This window comes from Ischnura elegans, chromosome 6 (assembly GCF_921293095.1).
Source record: "Ischnura elegans chromosome 6, ioIscEleg1.1, whole genome shotgun sequence".
Classification (NCBI taxonomy): Eukaryota; Metazoa; Arthropoda; class Insecta; order Odonata; family Coenagrionidae; genus Ischnura; species Ischnura elegans.
In genome coordinates, this window is record NC_060251.1 from 6,645,903 (window position 1) to 6,667,052 (window position 21,150).

The following is a 21,150-nucleotide window of genomic DNA, read 5'->3' on the forward strand; positions in this document are numbered from 1 at the left end:
ACCCTCTCTCGTAAATTCTTTAGCGAGTGTAATGTTTCCCCATGCACGTAATTTCCTCCAGCCCGCGTATTCCCTGTTGAGTCCTGTACACTCTTTTATGGGATGCAATTCAAGGCGGTGCACACTCATAGAATTTTCACGGGAAGTATGTGAATGGAAAGTTTCCTCATACACGTAATTTCCTCTTGGCCAGATACTTTTAATCGAGTTCCGCACACTCTTTCACGCCATGCAATTTACGTAGCTCCACATTCATTGAATTTTCACGGAACTCGAGGAAAATCCACACACACTGAGTTGAATAAAAAGAAACCAAATGTCCCATTATCTTCGCTTACCAACGAAAAAATGAAAAAAAATAAGGTCTTGGTGAAGGGTATTTTTCTGATGAGATACGAAAGCTTTGTGGGCATATCGGCCATTTAAATATGCGATGAGTTTTAAACTGCAGTTTTTCCTTGTATAATCGTTTATTGTGCCCCCTCAATATCCACCCACATGACAAAATCATGAAAACTCCACCGGTCGCGTCTTCCTTTCTTTTGCTTGACGAGAGTGTACATGCTATGAATCGGTTACGACCTCAAATACGTTTACTATCCATAGACGACTTCGAGGGTGGGAAACAACGCGTACCAATAAATTGAGATGGGCCATTACGCATTCTGAATGTCCGTATACCTGATGTGGCCTCAACATTAAAGTTGCAATTTCTCCTCAATTGAAAAAAAATCAGTACTCCTGTAATCTTTTAAAATCCTCTGGCCTCGTAATTTGACCTTTTAGACTTTATATTGCACTGAATACCCACAGACATAAATATTTCAATATATTGGAAGTATTTTAGCGTAAAACTAAGAATTATAGAACCCCATAACTAGACATATAATGCCACCAGTGCCGCCAATTAAGTAAAGGTTACAAAAGTAGGTTTTCGCAGAAGATTGCAGTCACTTTACTTATCACTCTCCCGATTCCATACTATGGATAGTGACATTCAGTTCGGCATTGAGGCTATCGTTCCTCATTCTATTCATTAAACATGTACTCTCATTATTTAGTTACTTTACCACTGCAAAATCCTCCTGCAGTTGCAAAATGCAATAGAATGCTAATAAAAGAGGGAAAACATGCGAAAAAATCAATCAAGCTCTCGCGGATAAGAGTTCCGCCGCCATTTCTCAATGATAAAAAATGGCGTTGACATTAAATAGAATTTAATCAATTTCATCACTTGCGAAGGCAACAATTAGTTGGAAACATTTTGAAGAGATTTTTGAGATAGTTGAAGAATCTGTGAAAATGTACCACGTTACGACGGGAATTTAAGCGAATACATTTCATTAAAATTAGAGATTTATTTATGAATGAAAAAAGGTTTTTGAAACAATTCATGAAAAAAAAGAAAGCACGCGAATTTGAGGAGCTACACAGTCCAAGCGTAGTAACCATTTAAAATGCCGCAAAAGGCACTATAGTTTCTACCCTAGACGATATAAAACCTTTTAAAAACTTGTCGGCTCCTCAATATTTCTTGAATTTAATACATTTTCTAAAGGTACCCGTTTTTTAGCGCACAATCAAATAGGCCAACATTAAGGGATTGGTATGACCATAGTTTTCAGACCAATGACTTGTAATTTTAATGTGAACAAGCTAAATCCATTCAAAACCGAATGCAGAGATTATGCAATTAAAAAGTGATGTAATTTTTTTCTGAAGATTTTCGCAATTTCTTTAATTTATTTGTTTTAAATTCCTTTCAGGGAATGCTGAGTTGGAACAGTTTTCTTGAAAACGCTCCCACTAGGACGAGTGCAACGTTGAGCGAAAAATATTTCCAACGACGCATTTCCCGAAAAGAACTTACCAGAACTGACGCATTTGTTGTAAAAAAAACTTCGAAACCTATTTACCGATTAAAAAATTATTTTCTTAATTCATTTAATCTTACGCAGACTATGGTCAGTCACGCCGAGCAGGTTTGGGAACGCCTGTTTCTCTTTGCTCTTCGAAAAACCAAAACGCAGCTACCGACTCCCTGAGGACATCATAAAAGACAGAGAAAAGTAGGCGACGGGATATATGTATAATTAAAAAAAAAGGCTGCCGATGCTCCGGAGAAACAGCCCCCTCCGCATGCCTATTGAGGCGGCTTGCCGAGTAGCATGTAGATGTTATTCAATTTAAAGTGGGCGTGACACGACCCACTTCCTCAGCTCGTCGGACATACCACTCTTCATCACACACCGATTAGTACACCAACGAAATAATTCAACGATCTAGGCCACATTCTCTAGCGTACACTGTAGCTACCCCTCATCCGTACCCCCTCCCCTCCAATATACGAGCCTCTTCCTTCGTATATACATGCAGTCCCTGGCCCCCATCACTCATCCCTAACCAAGAACCACCTTCCCCGCTACCTCCTATTAATCTCGACCGCTTCCCTTCCGTAACCTTCCACCTTTGCAGGTAAATCGTTACACCTGCTCTAACATTCTGCTCCCGAACCATGGGAGAAAAAAAAACTAGTTTCGAGAACCCCAGAAGCCCTTGTGTATACAGCGCACGAGCAGTTCACGCGCTGGAGAAAGACAGCGTTTGTGCACCGGCCATTGCTCCATTCAGAAACGACCAAAACTCGGCAGACATTTCAGCATGATTTCCTTCGTTGATCCGCGGCCAACGTACGACATTGGGACAGGTGCAACGTTAGGTATGGATTTGTAAAACAGGCTTTTAAGTACCTAAGTATTATGTTTAAATAGCGCACTCGCCGGACACGTGCTAGAGACTAGACAATATTTGCTCAGTGGTCACGGCCTAGCTGCCGGGCGATATACTATAAATAAGTTGAGGGGATGACGCGTGGTGGAACGATCGGAGACTGAAAGAGGGTAAGATAGATGGGGGTGGGGACTAAGTGGTGAATGTGCCCTCGAGCCATATACATACAATAGAACTGAGCTCACGGAGTAAGGACCACAAAAACTCATGCTCCGTGGCCGTTTCGTTCATTAATGAATATTTCAAAATGAAAAATTCATGCAACGAATGAATTAATTCATATTTCAAATCGAATCGTTCAGTATGAGCCATTTGTGGGTTTTGAAGAGTATCCAAGCGTTATTTAAGGATTTAATATGACTTACGATCGCATGAGTTGCGTAAAATATACTGCGCTTAAAAGGAGGCGGATGAGTTGCCGAAAGCGAGATTAGAATTTCGAATGAAGACTTAAATCCATGAGATAAATTTGAGAAGAACGGGCTCGATCAACAGTTTTTGTGTACCAAAGAAATAAATAATAATAAAATAAATTTTAATATATGAATAGTAATCGAATGATGAGGATTATTTTCGCCGCTAGTTACCTTTCCTTCCCATATCTTGGCAGCCTCAGTGGCGTTAAGTCCTCGCCTGCTGAACAAGAGGACGTGGGTTCGAGTCCCAACCGGGTATGTTTCCCCTTTCCAGGGCATGGTTGTTTGCGTACACTACATTGTTAAATCTGTTGAATACCGCGACAAAAATGGCCAATATGAGCTGAATAAGGTGGTTTGGAATTAAATAAAAAAAATACATTACATCGCTCTCAGATGGCAATCATGATTGCTAATTCATTTCTCCTATCCGCTAAGTCTAGTGTTACACATTATTCTCCACCTGCTCATCGCATTTCATAAGGGGCCCTCCTCTGTCCTTCCGCCTCTCCTTCAACGAAAACTTTCATCCCACCATAGTGCATCACGATTCGGCCAATGAAATTGTCCTCTACGTTACACGTTCTAAATAGGTACTTCCCTCCTCTCTTAATGTCCGTAAAAGTTCCCCAAATTCTTTCAATGAATTGCGATTTCAGGTTTGAGACAACGACCCCATCCCCACCCCTACTGTTAGTGCAAGGCCTTTATTTCCCCCTGCGAGGCACTCTATGGCCCACGTGCGCACCCGACCCCTCTCCCTGCCGGCACCCTCACCCCCTCCCTTTGCATTATTGGCTCCTCTCCTCCCCTGTGCTGTCAAGTCAAACCAACCACCCCTGGCTGCCATAAAGAGGGTGTCTGGAGAGGGGGGGGGGTGCGCGGCAAGGACGATGGCTGCGAGGGATGAATTGAAGGGGATGAAGGGAGCATTGGGGTGGTTGGGGGGGTGCTGCAGCCTCCACGTCTGGCAACGCCGCGACACACTGGATGCGACGACCGGGGGCTCACTCGTCCCCACCCCGATCAGGAAAGACACGCGAAACACGGCGAAAAGCGAGAATGCAACTGGAAGGCCTGTACTCCAAATCTTTGTCATCGGCGGATATTTGACTAGCGTTCTATTATTATTATTATAGTATTCTACCGATTAAGGTGGGTTTACATGGAGTATTCAAGAAGTGATCTGGGAGTCTCCCCCTACTTCCAGCACTGCCTTCTTTAATTTCATTGTAAGACCTACTCTCTTTCAATCTATCTAAAAATCCTATTCTTTTCCTTCCCCTCCCTCGTTTCCCTAGGATTCTACCCTCTAACACCATTTTCAACATCCCCTCCCCGCTAAGCACTAACTCCATCAATACCTATTGTCTCCTTCGTATCTCATCTAAAAGCTGCCTCTCCTCGCCCACCATGTCCAGCACTTCGTCGTTTCTTTTCCTCTCCGTACATTTCACCCTCTCCATTTTTCTCCACACCCACATCTCGAATGCCTCCAATCTTCTCTCGTCTTCTTTCCTCATTGTCCACGTTTCCGCACCGTAGAGAGCTACACTCCAGATCAAACTCTTCACTAACCTTTTCTTTAAACTCTTACATAACGATCCTCTCAGAAGCTTCTTCCTGTTCATGAACGCCTCCTTTCCTAGTGCAATTCGCTTCCTGATGTCCTTGCTACTGTGTCCGTTTTCCGCTAATGTGCTGCCCAAAAAGTTAAATTGTTCTACCTGCTCAAGTTTTTCCCCACCTACTTTTGTCTTGAGTCTCACATTCCTCGCTGGCGATACTTTACAAAACCGCATTACCTTAGTCTTCTCGTGATTAATCCTCATCCCATACTCCTCCCACCGCTCGTCTAACGCATCTATTAGAGCCTGCAGTCCCCTCGCTGACTGGCTAATCAGCGCCTGATCATCCGCGAACTTGGCGTTCGATAACAACAATAAAAAAAACAGATCATAGGACTCGCTCACTTCCAGGGTCACTAGTGTCCTAGTAGACCTTTAGCCGCACAAACAATTTCCCTGTATCTCTCTCTTCCGCTACTGAAGCTCCAACCTCTCTGAACTGAACCTCAACTGAAATGTGATTCTCCAAATCACATTTCAGTGCGTCCCACCATTTCTTTCATCATCTTCCTCTTGCTCTTCTTCCATCTGGGTTTGCTTTTAGACTTCCTTCGTATTTCTTACGTCTTCTTTTCTCAGCTCATGGCCAAAAAATCTTATTCTCCTGCCCCTAATTTCACCTATAATATCATAACTCCTATAGAGTTCTCTCTCTCTCTACTGAATTTTCTTCTTCACCTCCTTTGTTAATAAGTGGGTCCATAAATCTTACGTTTAACCTTACTTTCGAATACATTAATGATTGTTCCTCTTTCTTGTTTAGCATTCACGTCTTTGATCAATAGATCAGTATTGGGCAGCATATCGTTTTGGATATTCTTCTTTTCATTTCATGGGATTAGAATATTGAAGAGAACATCCTATGGCAACCCACAGGCACATAGGACTAGCAACCGCACTACCTAACACTTCCCAAATTTCCTCCTGCAAAACATGGAATTTACTCCCTGAAAACTTGAAAAAGGCAAATACAACTGTTCTCCCTTTCATTTGATCTATAAATCCTATACTCCTCCTCCCCCTTCCTCGCTTTCCTACCTTTCTTCCTCAAATACCATTCATTTTTGTGAGCAAACCTACTTTTATATTAGCCTTGAATTCTTATCTCATTAATCATCACACAATCGCAATCACTTTCACCTTTATGTGCACATTAGTAGTGTTGAGCAAATGATTCGTGCAAACTGAAAAAAGCACGTCTTTTGTCCGCAACCCATCTGTTTCTGTTTCCAAGCAACTTGGAAAACCACGTTCCACGATGGAGACCATAATTATAGCACTCGACAGAAATGATTCCTCAGTGGTTGGCCTGGCCGCTCAACGCACACTTCGTTCTGAGAGATGGAAAGCAAACATTCCATCGCGAGACGCAGTATGATCAAAAGCGTAAGAATCAGTCCCGTAGGAGGATTAGTTTTCGGAGGACAGGGCTTCGATGACAGGCGGGGACTCCGAGCAAATAAAGGCATTGTATTTACGACTGGCTCTTCCTTTATTGTGACCCTCTTTTTTATATTCCGAAGGATTCGAGTGCCACTCGGAAATAAACTTAGAGACAGTACACTGAGATGCGTCTTAGAGAGATGGGAGAAAAGTACGTCCTATCGAGGGCAAAGTCAAACATCCGGGGATCCGACAAATAGGTCCGATAACTTAAGAGAGTTATTTTCCGAAGGGATAATTATAGGAATTCGTTTTTCCCTAGGACAATGAAGGAAAGGACAAGGCAGGGCTCATATGGACGTTTCGGTGGTCAAGCAGTCAGCATCACCCAAACAAACACCTCCATTTCCGTTATTTTTTGTGTAAACGGCTTGTGCGCTAAAAATCCCCAACGCAATCCTATTGATAGGATTCATGACGATGAACACGAAGTGAAGGATCACTTCCATGGGAGGATAATTTTGCAGGGGACAGGACTTCGATGACAGGCAGGAACTCCATAAGGAAAAGCGCAAAGAAAGGATTTATTGTCAAGATAGACTCTTTCTTTGATGCGATCGCCCTCCTCATTTTCAGAAGGATAGAGCAAATATCAGTACTCAGAGACAGTTAACTGAGGAAAGAAAAAAGTGCGTCGTGTTTAGTACATTGTCAAGCACATGGGATCCGACGAAGAAAGATTTAATCAGTGAACAGAATAAAATAACAAAGGAAATTGGTCGACACGTAAAAGCCCCAGCTGACTGAAAAAAAAGGCTTCAAACATATTTTAAACGAATTAGTCTGGAAGCCGCAAGAGGCTAGGAGGCTACAAGCCAGGCTTAGATTTCTTAAGTATTCAAGAATTGATATCATTCAAAGCGACATGGAGAACGTTACCTTAGGGCATGATTATTTTTAGGTGCGACAAAAACGATAAAATAAGAAAATTATTTTGCAGAGCTGTTAGATATATGTATTCGTCTTCCCCACACCAATGAACGACTTGAATAAATTCTAGGCGGGACTTAATAACTAGGGCACTTCAAAATGCACCTGCTTCCTTTTCTTGACTTTTTTTGTGAACGGCTAGTATCCTAACACTCCACGCCATATTCCTTTTGAAAAGGATTGCGCGGATATGCAGACATAATTATGCACAGTCACAAGGGGAAGAAAGTGCGTTTCTCATGAATACGAAAGCACACAACATATTGAATGCAACTGAAATACACCATGCGATTCGGCAACTAAAAAGAGCGCGGTTCCGATTTTGGAATAGGCGCGTATTTGCAGAAAGATGCAAGAAGTCTCCACGTGTATCGCCACTGAGGGGGAAATTAATGGAATTAAAGCCGACGAAAAAAGATGAAAAAGCTTTAGAAAACCAGAGTGGGACCTATGGCTATCGTTGCACTTATGATTTAGTTGCAACCAGGAAAACCTGAGACAAAACATAAAATTTACGATGGAACGACTTAAAAGTATTGCATGGGATATAAGCATCGAGGAAGATCTGTAGAAGAATGGTATTTGTAGAAAAAAAAGTCGAACATAGTATGTTTGTGAGTGCTTCTCTATATATTATAATCCTAATCGCAGTCACTTGGTCAAAATATGTTTAATAAACTTTCCAAATCCATCCACTGTCGTAATTCGAAATTGAACTTTGCATCAATTTTTATGGTTTAATTATTAAAATACGAAAATAATAATAATATCGTCATCAAAGGTATTAATAATTATTCTTACAATTACTTCCACTCATGCCTCAAAAATACTAAATAAAACACCGCTACACTGTACCAAATACCGAGCTCAATAGAGATGTCGAAAAGTAAAATTATTCAAATTCATTTCATCGGTGAACAGAGATTATCAGCCATAAAGCCTGAGTGGAGCTCTCTTGAAATGTTTTTTTTACTTTATCCGATGTCATCCGAATTTGCATTTATCTTGTTCACAAACATAAAAAAGATAGGCACAAGAGCTGATGGCATTTATCTACTTCTCCGTCCTGTTGTCTTCTTGTTAACGGAAAAAGAATACGACAAATTTGAGGTTTTATAACTGGTAGGCTTTCATTAGATGATTGATATCTACAAGACGGAAAATAGTAAAACGAATTCAGATGCAAAGCGCAAAGAATCGGATAATCACCAAGACGAGCGATGCAACCAACAGTGAAAATATAACTAACTCACAGAATGACACTAAGAAAGACTTACTATTGGCTAGTTACAGCCATACAGTTTGGTTGAAGGCACCAGCACCTTCGATGGATTTTTTTCGCGGGAATAGTGAATCTAAAACGTCGTAGAAAAGCATTGTGCGTATTATTTGCCATTGAAGATGAAAATATTTGTTTACCTTCTTCATGACATACAAAGTTCTTGCCTCGTAGTCACTATGTTATCGTATTTAAAATGTATTCTAAAGTTTGACATTTGTACTCCAAATGCAAACAAATGCAAGAGCAAAACTTCCTTAATCCATTCACTAAATCGTTTTCTATTTGCGTTGTTTTCATCGAGGAATAAAATCCTTGGTGACATAAATATTGGATTGATCACATAAGATTTTATAAAAATAATATACACTCACATATTATTTCTTTTATGTAGCTTTCCTGTAGTTTTAATGAATTTTGGAACGTTTTACCCTCAGTATTCGGAAAGTAAAAATAAAAATTTAATTTTCACCCATACGTGTGTCTGTCAATAAAATTTCCGAAACGAACTCCAATCATCATTCATGTAATAATCAATCGACCTGTACCAAAAGCAAAGAAAAACAGTATGATTCGAAGTCATTCACTAAGTGACTCTACACGAAGGTTGCCTTGGATAGGTGATGGTAGAGCTCACCACGGACTAAGACTTAGGAGAGACAGATCCTTTCTCTGGGTCACCTTGCACTTAGTAGTCCGAAGGTTTTATACCGGGTTTGAACATGTAACCGCTCGATCGGAAACAATCTCTATGCCCACTACGATACCATGCTCCCCATTAATTAATTTATAACAAGTATACCAATCCATTAATTAGAGTAAAACAAGTATGCAAAGCAAAATAGGACGTATCAATCAATTAATTTTCCTGATTCCAAAAGAGAGACTGCGGGAAACTTAAATATGAAAGTAAAGAAACAATTTAAAAGAACCTACATTTGGAGTGTGCTCCTATACGGAAGTGAGGCATGGGCATTGACCGCAGCGGAGAAAACAAGGATAGAGGCCTTCGAAATGTGGTGCTACAGAAGAATGATGAAGATCAAATGGATCGACCGAGTTAGTACCGAAGAAGTCCTACGAAGAGTCGGAGAGAAGAGAAGCCTCATGAAAACCTTAACAAGAAGACGGAAAAACCTTATAGACCTCATCTTGAGACATGATGGCCTGATGAAGACAATCGTCGAGGGACAAGTGGAAGGCAAGAACGGAAAAGGAAGACCTCGAACAAAATATATGGAACAAGTAAAGAAGGATGTGAAAGAGAAGAATATACATAGGTGTGAAAAGATTAGCAGTTAGGAGAACTGAGTGGAGAGCAGCGTCAAACCAATCCTAGGATTGCTGACCAGTGATTATGATGAAGGATGATTCGAGTGAATAATTCATAAATATATACACACTCAAAGAGATGCGTAGCAGGTCGGTGAGGGGGGTAAGCACACGCTTAGAGCGGCAACCTTTGGCCATCCTTTCCGAGTTTCCATCGCCTTGTATGGCTCAAGTACTAAGCCCCACTTATATGGTTCTCTCTTGACTGGGTCAACGACTTTCACATCCAAGCGCAAATGCGTAAAAGCGTATGCACGACTACCTTCCCTCCATAACGAGTTCTAAGAATATACAACGTGGGAGAGGGAACAGCAAACATATATCAAGACTATATTTTTTTAAATACACGTAAAAACATTTCCATGCAACTCACACATTGGAGCAGCGCTTGCCCATCATTATGATTTGGCTAATATCGATGTTGATGGAGCATTTTTACAACCCGTTCAGTCTCCTCTCCTCACGTCAATACTAGGAATAAGTTAAAAAGTTCAACTGATTCAAGACGGATACGGTGTAAGTTCGACATATTGAAATAAAAGGTAGTTGAACTTTTAAACGAGTATTTAATGATTACAAAAAGGTAGTTACACATTTCACAAGTACTTAATGCGAACCAGTACGCTTTAAATAATTGTAGAAAAGTGTGTAAACTTTTTTTTTTCAATATTAACAACCAGACGTATATCCTAATCATTCATTCGATAAACGAGTAATAATAAAAATGAAATTTTTATTAAACTTATAATATGATTACGTGCAGGACCGTATGGACATTTTCGTTTAGTTCACGGAAACGTTCATTTAATCTTTGAAAAAAAAACATAAAACGAGAACTTATATGAAGGTTCATGCTCGAATTCCTTCTTTAAAGACACCAGTATTTTACGAAGACGCACAGCCGTCGTTTTTTCCCCTCCTAGAGCGATCCCAAAGTCATTCCAAGCAAGAGAAAAAAATTTGTTTCGTTCTGCACCTGAACATGACTCCGTGGTAGTCACGCTTCTCCAACTTTGAAGACGCCTGGTGGGAGAGAAAAACAATCAAGAGAAAAGTTCAAGGCTGTGCGAACTCCGGATCACGCGCGTCGAGTGATGCAGTCAACGGCAGCGAAGAGAATTACTGCCGAGTTATATTCCAAGTTAGCCCAAGACCAATCCCAGAGAGTGACTCACTAGCATAGCAGACACCGCATTCAGAAAACGCCCTTATACGAATACACGCCGATCATTCTGAATGAAAACCGATGGTCGGGAAAAGTTAGGAACTGACGAGAAAAATAGACACAACAGCCAAACGTAACCTCGCCAGTTCTGCAATAGGATAGTTTCCTCCGTCGAAGAAAACAAAAGGCATTGACTGTGATTCGTTACCCACCATTAGTGTATTCATAATATACTAATTATTTGGTTTCACAAATCCCAGTTCAGAGGAATGGCAATGGTCAATTTTATCCTTATTTGAAAAAGGCCAGATTGACGCCCATGCGATGCCACTCTACGTGACGTCACAGGGACCTAGTTTCTATACGAGAATATACCAATGCATGCATGAGGCACAGAACTCAGGGAAACATGTCTTAATAATCACCTATTAAAATTACCTAATGTCGGAAAGTTTCCTTCATTTGATAGGGCAATAATAATCCTTATTTAAGCCAAGCGCTAACTGCTAGCAGGGTACTCTGCTACCTGCTAGCAGCATGCATCGCAGCGGTGAACATACCCTCGCCCCAAGGTCACCTCACAGGGCGACAGCGGGAACCAGAATGACGTCACACGGGGTTTTCCCAGCATTTATACTTAGCCGTCGCGTTTTCGCGCGCTTGAAATTTTTCATTATTTATTTAATCGCGAAAAATAGATATCGTGAAATACGTACTCCAGGAGTATAAATCTTTCGATTTAGGCCTTAAAAAATAATAGGAAACCACCCTATTGTAAATCCAAACCACATTAAAAGTACTTCGTTTTAACGCACATTATATTACAAACACAGAACTTGACGCAGAACCGTAATAACCATAACCTTGAGTGCTCAGTTGCGTCGACACCCGGGTCGGTTCGTTATATACTGCGAGGCATATGGGTGCCAAAAATTAAATTGAAAGCATGTATTTTTAATATTGAATGCCTCTACTTCCACAAATTGTTTCCAACTTCATTTATCAGAAAACAATGCTGAAACTGCCAAACTTCTGCTGAAACTGAATTAACCAAGCATTAATCATTTGTTTCTTACTTAAACTGATTACATGTTCATGCATAGTGGTTCCGTAATGACGCCGATAATAATCGCACCAGGTACACCTACACAAAATTCGTGGTTCAATGGTAGATGGGAAATTTTATGACAGAAATCGAGTTCGTCATTAATACTCTAACGATTGCAAAAGCGCGACGACCCATTCACCGTCAACTGGATAGCTACGTGTTACATTACAACAGTTCTCAAAAACAATGCCAGCAAACGGTGAAACTGAGTATCACTCCCATAACAGACACCGTATTCCACAAACTCCCGCACACAGTTACTCGTAGATCATTTCGATTGAAAGGCATCTCACCGCCACGATACGATAAGGTACTTCAGATAAACTTCAGTTTTAAGTCGATTTTTAATGAAAAGTGGAAATGCGGGGTTATTATTATACACCCTTCCTTCCTTCACCCTACGACGATCACGTATTTCTTTACCTAGACCTAACCTTACGTTATATAAACGTTGTTTCTTATTTATAAGCACAAAAGTGTACAAATTATTGCCTGATTCATGTCTGAAATCAAAAAATAATAACTCAATTATGAAAAATATACAACCTTGGTTGTTTACAATGCAAATTATGGAAGATATTTTTCTTTGATGTAATACCATGTAATACATGTACTTCAATTCGAATGCTGTGCCTGAAATGTTTCTATGTCAGCATGACCTTTTGTAAATGATGGTAGCCATAAAACAGGTAATCCTTAATGACTACCTAAAGTTACTCTTTGAATGTAATCAGTCATTTCTGTATTTTTTCTTTTGGGGTAATAAGCAATTTCTTTATTTATTTGTTATTTACTTATTTAAAGACATATTAACGAGTCTTTGATCCGCAGACGATGGCTTTGCGAAGCGATGTTGTATCGATAGAATCTCCACTCATTTCACAAAGTGCATCCAACAATGACATTACTCTGAGCACAAGAAAGCTAATTTTTTTAGCGTAAGAAGTTTTTTGTTAAAAGAAAAATATGGACAGCAGGTATTCTAGGTTCGTGCTTTTATGAGCGAATAGCGGAAATTCTATCGGTGTCAAACTCCCTAAACAGATCTAGTTAGGAACCAACCAATCGGTTTGGGAACGGGTCAAAAAGCACTCGTTTTTACGAATAAATGGAAAAATTCCGCAGAAATCTGGAATAATCCGGAAGATAAAGCATTACTTTTTAACAGTACAATCAAAGCCACCGCCAAGAAATAATTTTACAACCACACGCAATTATGGAACAGGATATTTACAATATCATGTATTCAGAGTCATAAATACTAGGTTTACAGCACAATATGGTGGAAAATCTAAGAAACGATAACAGGAGATACACCATGTTTTCCTATGATTCATTGTACGCAATATGTGATTCATTCACAAAAATTGATCATAAAATAGGAGAATGTTTTAAAATACAATGAAATGCTTCGCGCGTTAAACACATTCCGCGGAAAATATTGCAACCACTCCTTAACGAATGAATATGAGTTCACTATTAAATAATTGAAGCGTGCCATCGATGACTTCAAAGGCGCAGGTGCCTATCTTTGAGCATTAATAAACAAATTTCACGAGAATATGAGCGCATTAAATGTAAGGAAGTAGAATTCAATACCGATCCTCGATAGCACTAATCCATTTGTTGATCAGAATGCAGTAATATACGACAAGCGAAACTGAAAACATGCGTAAATTAACAGATAGATAACATTTATATACTAAACACACGCAACAGATGAAGAATTTAATCTACTACACCATAGGATTCGGCGGCCGGGCACTGCCGTCACCCCTATGCGGTTTACAAAAGTTCCCACCTGTAGCGCTGACTGTAGAGCGATACGAAATACACAGATAAACAATAATTAGGCCTTTTACCCGACATTTATATTGGTGATAAAAACAATGCAATCCATGGCTTTTAAATACTATTCCTAGTGAGGGTAAATACTACATCACAAACTTCGGGAATGAATGGGTCACTCTGAGCTCCACACTGCCCAGCGGACATTTTTGGAAACCGAACAAAATGCTCCTTCCGTGGTAGCGTTAATCAAGGACACACCGATCGAACTGAGACCCCGTTTATGAAGCCCCATGCTAGATAATCTCCATAGCGAAGACGAATGTGAAGCTAGAGCGATGAACGAGCACATAGGTAACAATTAAAACACCGTTTGAAGCACAAATACGTGGCAAGCCTTTTAGAAAGCGATGGAGTGTACCATAGTTCTCACAAGTGAAAATAAGACATGCTCATTGATAAGGGGAGGGATTGTAAGAGAGGTAATAAACGGGAATAAAAGATCTGGAGCAGTTGTAGTTGGCGTATCAGGGCCAACGTCACGTGACCAAAGAACTTCAGCGAGAGGGAAGGCCGAGTTACAAGTTTGACCTTCGCGCCTAATGAAATGAAACTGATTTTAGAAAGTTATCCAGCCTTCTTACCAATCATTTGTCTGCGAGCGAAGAGAGGTCTACCGCCACGAATACATAATGTGGACAATCATTGGGTCATTGGAAAGCGGAAACTTCAACCGCGATCCCAAAAACTAATCCCGTCAGTTGCAGTATCCGCCGCTATTCTTATGAGCACGGAATTTTGATGGGTGAAAATAATCGATTTTCGATGATAATCGATTATTGAGTTCGATTTTTTCGATTATGTGATCGATTATGGGGTGTCGATTAAATCGTTGAATCGTTTACTACTTAAGCTTGACCTTCACTTGAAAAAAATCGGCGGCAATAGTTGTTGTTTAATATATCTCTAATCGCGTTATAATCTAATACCGGTGGATACATTTTTATATAACAATTATATCGCAGTATATTTGATTTGCTAGTGATAGGGAAAATTCTTAACGAAAAATCGTATGATGTCCTCGCGATTATCCAACATAGAAACGGTGTAATCGTTTGATTTGCTGCTTGCACATAATCGGTAGAATCAAATGATTAGTTGCCTTCACATAATCGGTAGAATCATATGATTCGATGCCTACTAAAAAATCATACGATTCGTTGCCTTCACATAATCGGTAGAATCATATGATTCGATGCCTACTAAAAATCATATGATACTACCGATTTTCAAAATAATCGATTATGCCTTCTCGATTTTTACACTGAATCGCTGCTAGGGAACCGATGATCATTTGATACGATTAATCGATTACGGCGGAATTTCACCAATCTCTAGCACGGAATTACTAGTACATACGTCTTGATTATATCGATAATTCGCGCCTGTTATTCGTGTGTAGTTATTTACATCAAGGATAAAAATGACCGAAGAATTTGATAGTTTTCGAGAGACAAAAGGATTGCAGACACCGAAGTTCTATTTACTGATATCCAGTGCTGTAGTTGGGCCGGTACGGGCCAGTGCGGCGTACCCCCTAAAATCCAAACTCGTCATAAGCGTACCGGTTAAACTACCTTTTTAAATCTGTAAAAAATAGCCCTACTGTAAATTGTCCAATGGATTTCATAAAGAAAAATCGGAAATGATTAGTTACTTGTTCAGAGGTGTCTCGTGGCAAAACTTGGAGCTAATATATGAGCTGGAGTTTGACATTTCAATCGCGGCCGGATGTACTTAAAATACACGTTCAGCTCTTGGCAATTTTTGGTGAGCACCGCCTAAATTATTTTCCCAACTACAGCACTGCTGATATCAATAAAATGACAAACCGCAAGATTCTATATTTCGAATAACCTAGAAATCATTTGAGCATTATATTCGTATGGAGTGTTTTTATTATTTTACCAACGTATTGCACTGCACAAATGTAACATTCAAGAAAACAAATAAAGAAATAAAAACACTGTAGAAGAATACAATGTTAATTGCTCCTTTATAATGAAGTCTAGAATTGCTGGTTGCAGTGAAGTTCTGTACGTTTTGCTTCGAAACAGGAGATAAATCTGCTGATATGTTATACGGCTCCTTGCTATTATGGCATTGTCCACTTCAGTTACTAATTCCTGCAACTCACTTATCATGAGAATTTCTCTCTATTCTATCAATGAACACCAATGCATGAACAAATATGGTGCTTGCAAAAGATCATCCTAATTCTACGATGGCATCTCACACTGTTCACTTAGACACTTTCAGACTTGCAACTTAATCGCTATATGATACGCCTTTCCTTATGCTCACGTAAACAGAACTGGTAAATTCAAACAGTCGCTGATCAGTACGTTACTCACGCTGTAATCACAATCGCAAAGCATACTTGATAAATATTTCTATTCGCCGCTCAGCTTGCTGTCCCTAGCTGAGCGGAGAATAACAGATAAGGATGAAGAATGATTCAGAAGAATTCACTGTTTATTCCAAAATGAATGTTAGCTCTTCCGACGAAGTGGAGCCTCAAACTTTTTGAACTTATGTATCTTTTATTTCGAAACGGCTGATTCTTGGCCGCTTGATATAGATATGGCCACTTGAAATGATGGTAAAATAAGTTTTTGTCACTTAAATTCAGCTTTCCAACCTTTCAGGCAATTTTTAAAAATCTTATTCATACGTACGTGCAGAATTTAAAACGAAGCTTAGAAAAGTTCACCCTAATTCCACGGGGCAGAGCGAAGAATTCCTGACTTCACGAAGCACCTACCTAATTTTATGCTCTCGTTAGAACACTGGTACACTCAACAAGTCGTTCGCCTACGCGTTACTCACGCTAAAATCACTCTCTCGAAGCAGGCTTCATAAATATTTATGCAGTTCATCCCGCTCCCCCACGCTGAGTGGACGAAGTGACAGATAAGGAAGCATTTGCCAAGCTCGATTCGAGGGAGTTCTCAGAAAAATCGAACTCTGCATCGTGATCAGCGGAATGATGAATCCAAAAGGGCGCCTATCTTCAATTACCACGTAAGAACGACCTCACCAGTTTTACAGATGTGCAATGAATGAATTCCCACACCTGCATGAAGTGGCGCGGTTCCCAAAAACAACCGATAAAGAAAATACAATCGGGCAGTTCACCCAGAAACGAAATCGCTAAAAGAATTCGGTGGATGGAAGGAAAAAATTAATTATAAATATTCTTCGTTCAGCCATTCTCTGATACGCTCGAAATAAATAGAAAGGTGAAAGTCCTAGACCACTTTTTTTGCCCACATGGCGTCATAACGTCATAAAATTTATCGTTCATTAACTTATTCAAGGAGAAGACATAATTAAGGAAATTAACCACTCAAAAGGGTGTAAACAATTACGAACCCCGTGAATTCGATGCGAGGAAGAAAGCAAATGAGAAGCGGTGACCCCGATCGGCAGGAGTGCGTGACGTCATCTACCAGCGGCGTGCGAAGTGCGTGACTTCATGCACTTACGACAGAATTAAAGCCGTCGATCGCATATCTCAGCATTATGCGACGGATAGAAGACGAAAATGCAGATTTTTTTATATATCATTCTATTATAGACAAGGATTTAAAAATAGATTTGGTTAACTAGCGCCATTGAAAGGCTAACTGACTAATGCGTGCCAAATAGTCAGCTTCACTGCATTTTTATGAATTTTGCGGACAGGTTCAGATATCATACCGAAATAAATGTCAATAAACACCTCCCAGCGTTATAATTACAGAAGAGCCGTTTAAAAAATTACAATTGTTATACTAAGCGGCTTACTTTTACGCCATTATAATCCTTCTTTATTTCTATTCTCCTTATCACCTCTCCGGCAGCTTAATCCCCTTCCAGATAAAAATTCCATATCAAACTCATAAAATCGCTTAATCGGTGTACTGTGGCGTAAAATCCACCGCATTCAAGCAAAGCGGTTGGATAATTGCGCACAAGGCTCAGTTCACACGAAGAGACTTCGTCAGCTGCATAGTGGAAGGAATTTTTCCCTCTGCAGAGAAGCATGTCGTCACTGAGTTACGTCAACGCAATGCTGCAGTGCATCGTCTGTGATGGTGCATAAGTATCGTGCAATATGATGCACATGCTACCGCGCAAGCCGACTAAATAGGCGTATGACGGGGGGTGCTATCGCTCTAGCTAACCGTTTCCAAAAAATATAAGGCGCGCGTTTATTGCTTGTCTTTCCTAGCAGTTATTAAATCAGTTTATTGTTCACAGCAACACGAATTCTATTACCTCTGGAAAAATATCTCACTTTTTTATCGTTTATATGGGGCCTAGAAATAGTTAGTTTCTCATAAGATGTTCTTCGTGCCGCTCTGGAAGATAGGTGATTGCTTGCAATTCAGTTGAATGTATTTTAAAATCTTTGTAAATATACCCCGCAAACCGCATAAACAGGCCTGTGGAATAGCTGTTGCCTTTTGGCAACAGCTATTTACATGAAAGAAAGTATAGTCATTAGACAGCCTGAGTTCAAATTAGCATAGTTGAAATAGTTGGTACGGGGAAAAACAAATTCTGCTACCCATCTAATAGGAAAAATATCTTTCTGACTCCCTCGTTTCTGTCGGAAGTGGAATAATAACTAGGCCGGGGATTGTATAATTTGGCCTCAGATTTTGGCAAATACGAATCCACGCTGAGTCATTTGATTGCATTGACTTTTCACTTTAATTTGGCTTTAAGTGTTTATTTTAACAGCGTGCTCAGTCATGGATTGGATCCCCGCAACAGTGGATGTGGTCTGGCTTTCTTATTTTCTTCCGAGACGGGTCGAGGTTCCCGACCATTAACGATGGAAACCTGCGCAGAAGAGTGAAGTCTTAAGTCGCGCTCCAAAGGTTTCTAAACGCCACGACGCGACGCCACACCACTGCCATCACAAAACAGACCAGAGAGATGGTTCACCTGTGAGGCGAAGGAAATGTCACTCCCGTTAAAATCTTCTCAAAAAAGCACGCCCTCTCCCAAATGTACTTAATCGACGAATGCTCGTTAACACTGGGCTTCCAATTCTCTAGATTATTAAATAAATACTACTTTAACACTTATGACATCACCTTCAATTTCTAATCGCTCTAAAATTTATTTAAATTTTATTGCGATTTTTATAGAGAATTTATTTGAATTCTATATTTAATTAAGAAAATAAATAAATTTTATAAAAATTTATTTATTTATTTAATCTATAAAAAGAGTTATGGACTTTAAAAAAAAGAAGGATTTTTTTGATAGTAAACGTCTTAAGACCAGCAAAATTTGTAAGAGAGGCTGTTATAAAAGCATTTTACTTGTGTATGTAGGTTTAAATGGAGCATTTTCAGAAACAAACGCCGGCCTGTATCCATTCATTCCCGACTTGGACGTCACTTATTCATTCACAATTAGGCTCATTACCTTCCATTCCCTTCATAAAACTTATATTCTCCCTTCTTCCCCTTCGCTCACCCATCATTCTTCTCCTAAACACGGATTTCTCCACGGACTATTCCTCAGAACTTGGTCCATTCAAACATTCTCTTCCCTCCTTGTCTCATTCACAGTTCCTCCTCACACATCGCCTGATACCACAGAATGTATCCATCCATCGATCTCATTATCTATTAATTTAATTAATTATTAATCACGGCCTCTACCGTGAATATAAACTAATAATTTGAAGCTTTAACAAATATAAATAAACTATAAAAAGGATTAAACAGATATTCATGAGTGGATGGCTTTTCGTAGCTGGCTCTTGAATGATCCGAAGGGCATTGAGAGGTACCTACAGGGAAGGGTTGGTGGACGAATTGGCGTTGAAAAGGGTAGGAAAGTTTGTAAAAAAGATGTAATAGAAAGGCGCGGGTGGGAATGTGTTGTGAAAAGAATGGGAGTAGAGTGAAACATCGGTTAGCGAACGCCTCAGATAACGAACAATTAGGATAACGACCAAATGTTTCTCTAAAAATTTGCCTCGGATAACGAACAAATTTTTGGTTAGAGAACAGATGTGTAGCGGCCATGTTTTGCGTTTGATGCTGTGCGATCCCAAATGGATACAATGCAATACAATGTCTAAAATATTAAGTCTACAAGTAATACAATGCAATACAATATCTATATACCCTTTAACTTTCATATAATGGCGAGTCGATAGGAGCTAGGAACCAATCACTCCTATTTCCTTTATTTCTTATGGGGAAAATTGTTTCGGATAACGAACATTTCGGACAACGACCAGCTATCTGGAACGGATTCTGGTCGTTATCCGAGGTTCCACTGTACTTATGAGGATCGGTACTTGCCATTTGAGGCATTGTAAAGGAAAGAAAGGCCATAAGTATTCCTACAAGTGGATGGTGGGGCCAATGATGGGGCACGCATTATTTCAGAACGAGAAGAATTACGGAGGAGACGGAAATGAAGAAATTGAAAGGGTGTACAAAGAATTTTCGGTTTGGAGGGACAAGCGGCAGACTAGAGTAGATAATGGATCAGCATTCGAGCATTGGGAGAAAATCAATTGGGACGCGATCACAGTGGCATATAAGATACAACCCTGGGTTGCGATTTTCGTCGTGGTACTAACACCGGCCGTGAACTCGCAATCTTGTTTCGCGGAGGAAGCTGCTATCGGCTCCCCCCCCCCAAGAGGGAGGAGGACCACCGACCGCGACACTCGGCGCAAGCACCACTACATACCATCCGAGTATATCCACCCCGCGTCCTCCGCCCAACCGAGGAAGGAGTTCCCAGGAGGATAGAGGGGGAGGGGGCGGTGCTGCCAGTATCAGATACACTTGGCAACACCGCCCCCTTCCACTACATACTACCTCCAGGTCCTCTCGCTTTCCGCCCAGAATCCATCCACTACTGCGACGGAGCACAGCCCATCCGCAGAGCGCATAATGATAATAATACCATAGCCAAGGCAATCAGCTGAATACAGGTATCATTTCTCCAAGTATTACGCCCCAGGCTCCCCAATAGACTTATGGAGGGGGATGTTGCGACACCATAGGTTCGCTAAAATAATAAAAATCAGTGCTTGGACTACTGTTTCCAACATTTATCTTAGTCCGAAAAAGGCTATTCGGGCTTCCAGCCGGGTGGTCTCCCTCCATTCTGCCGACGTTTCGGAACACGAGTCGGGTTCCATCCTGAGGGGTAGTGGTGAGTGGATGTAGTTATGTAAGATT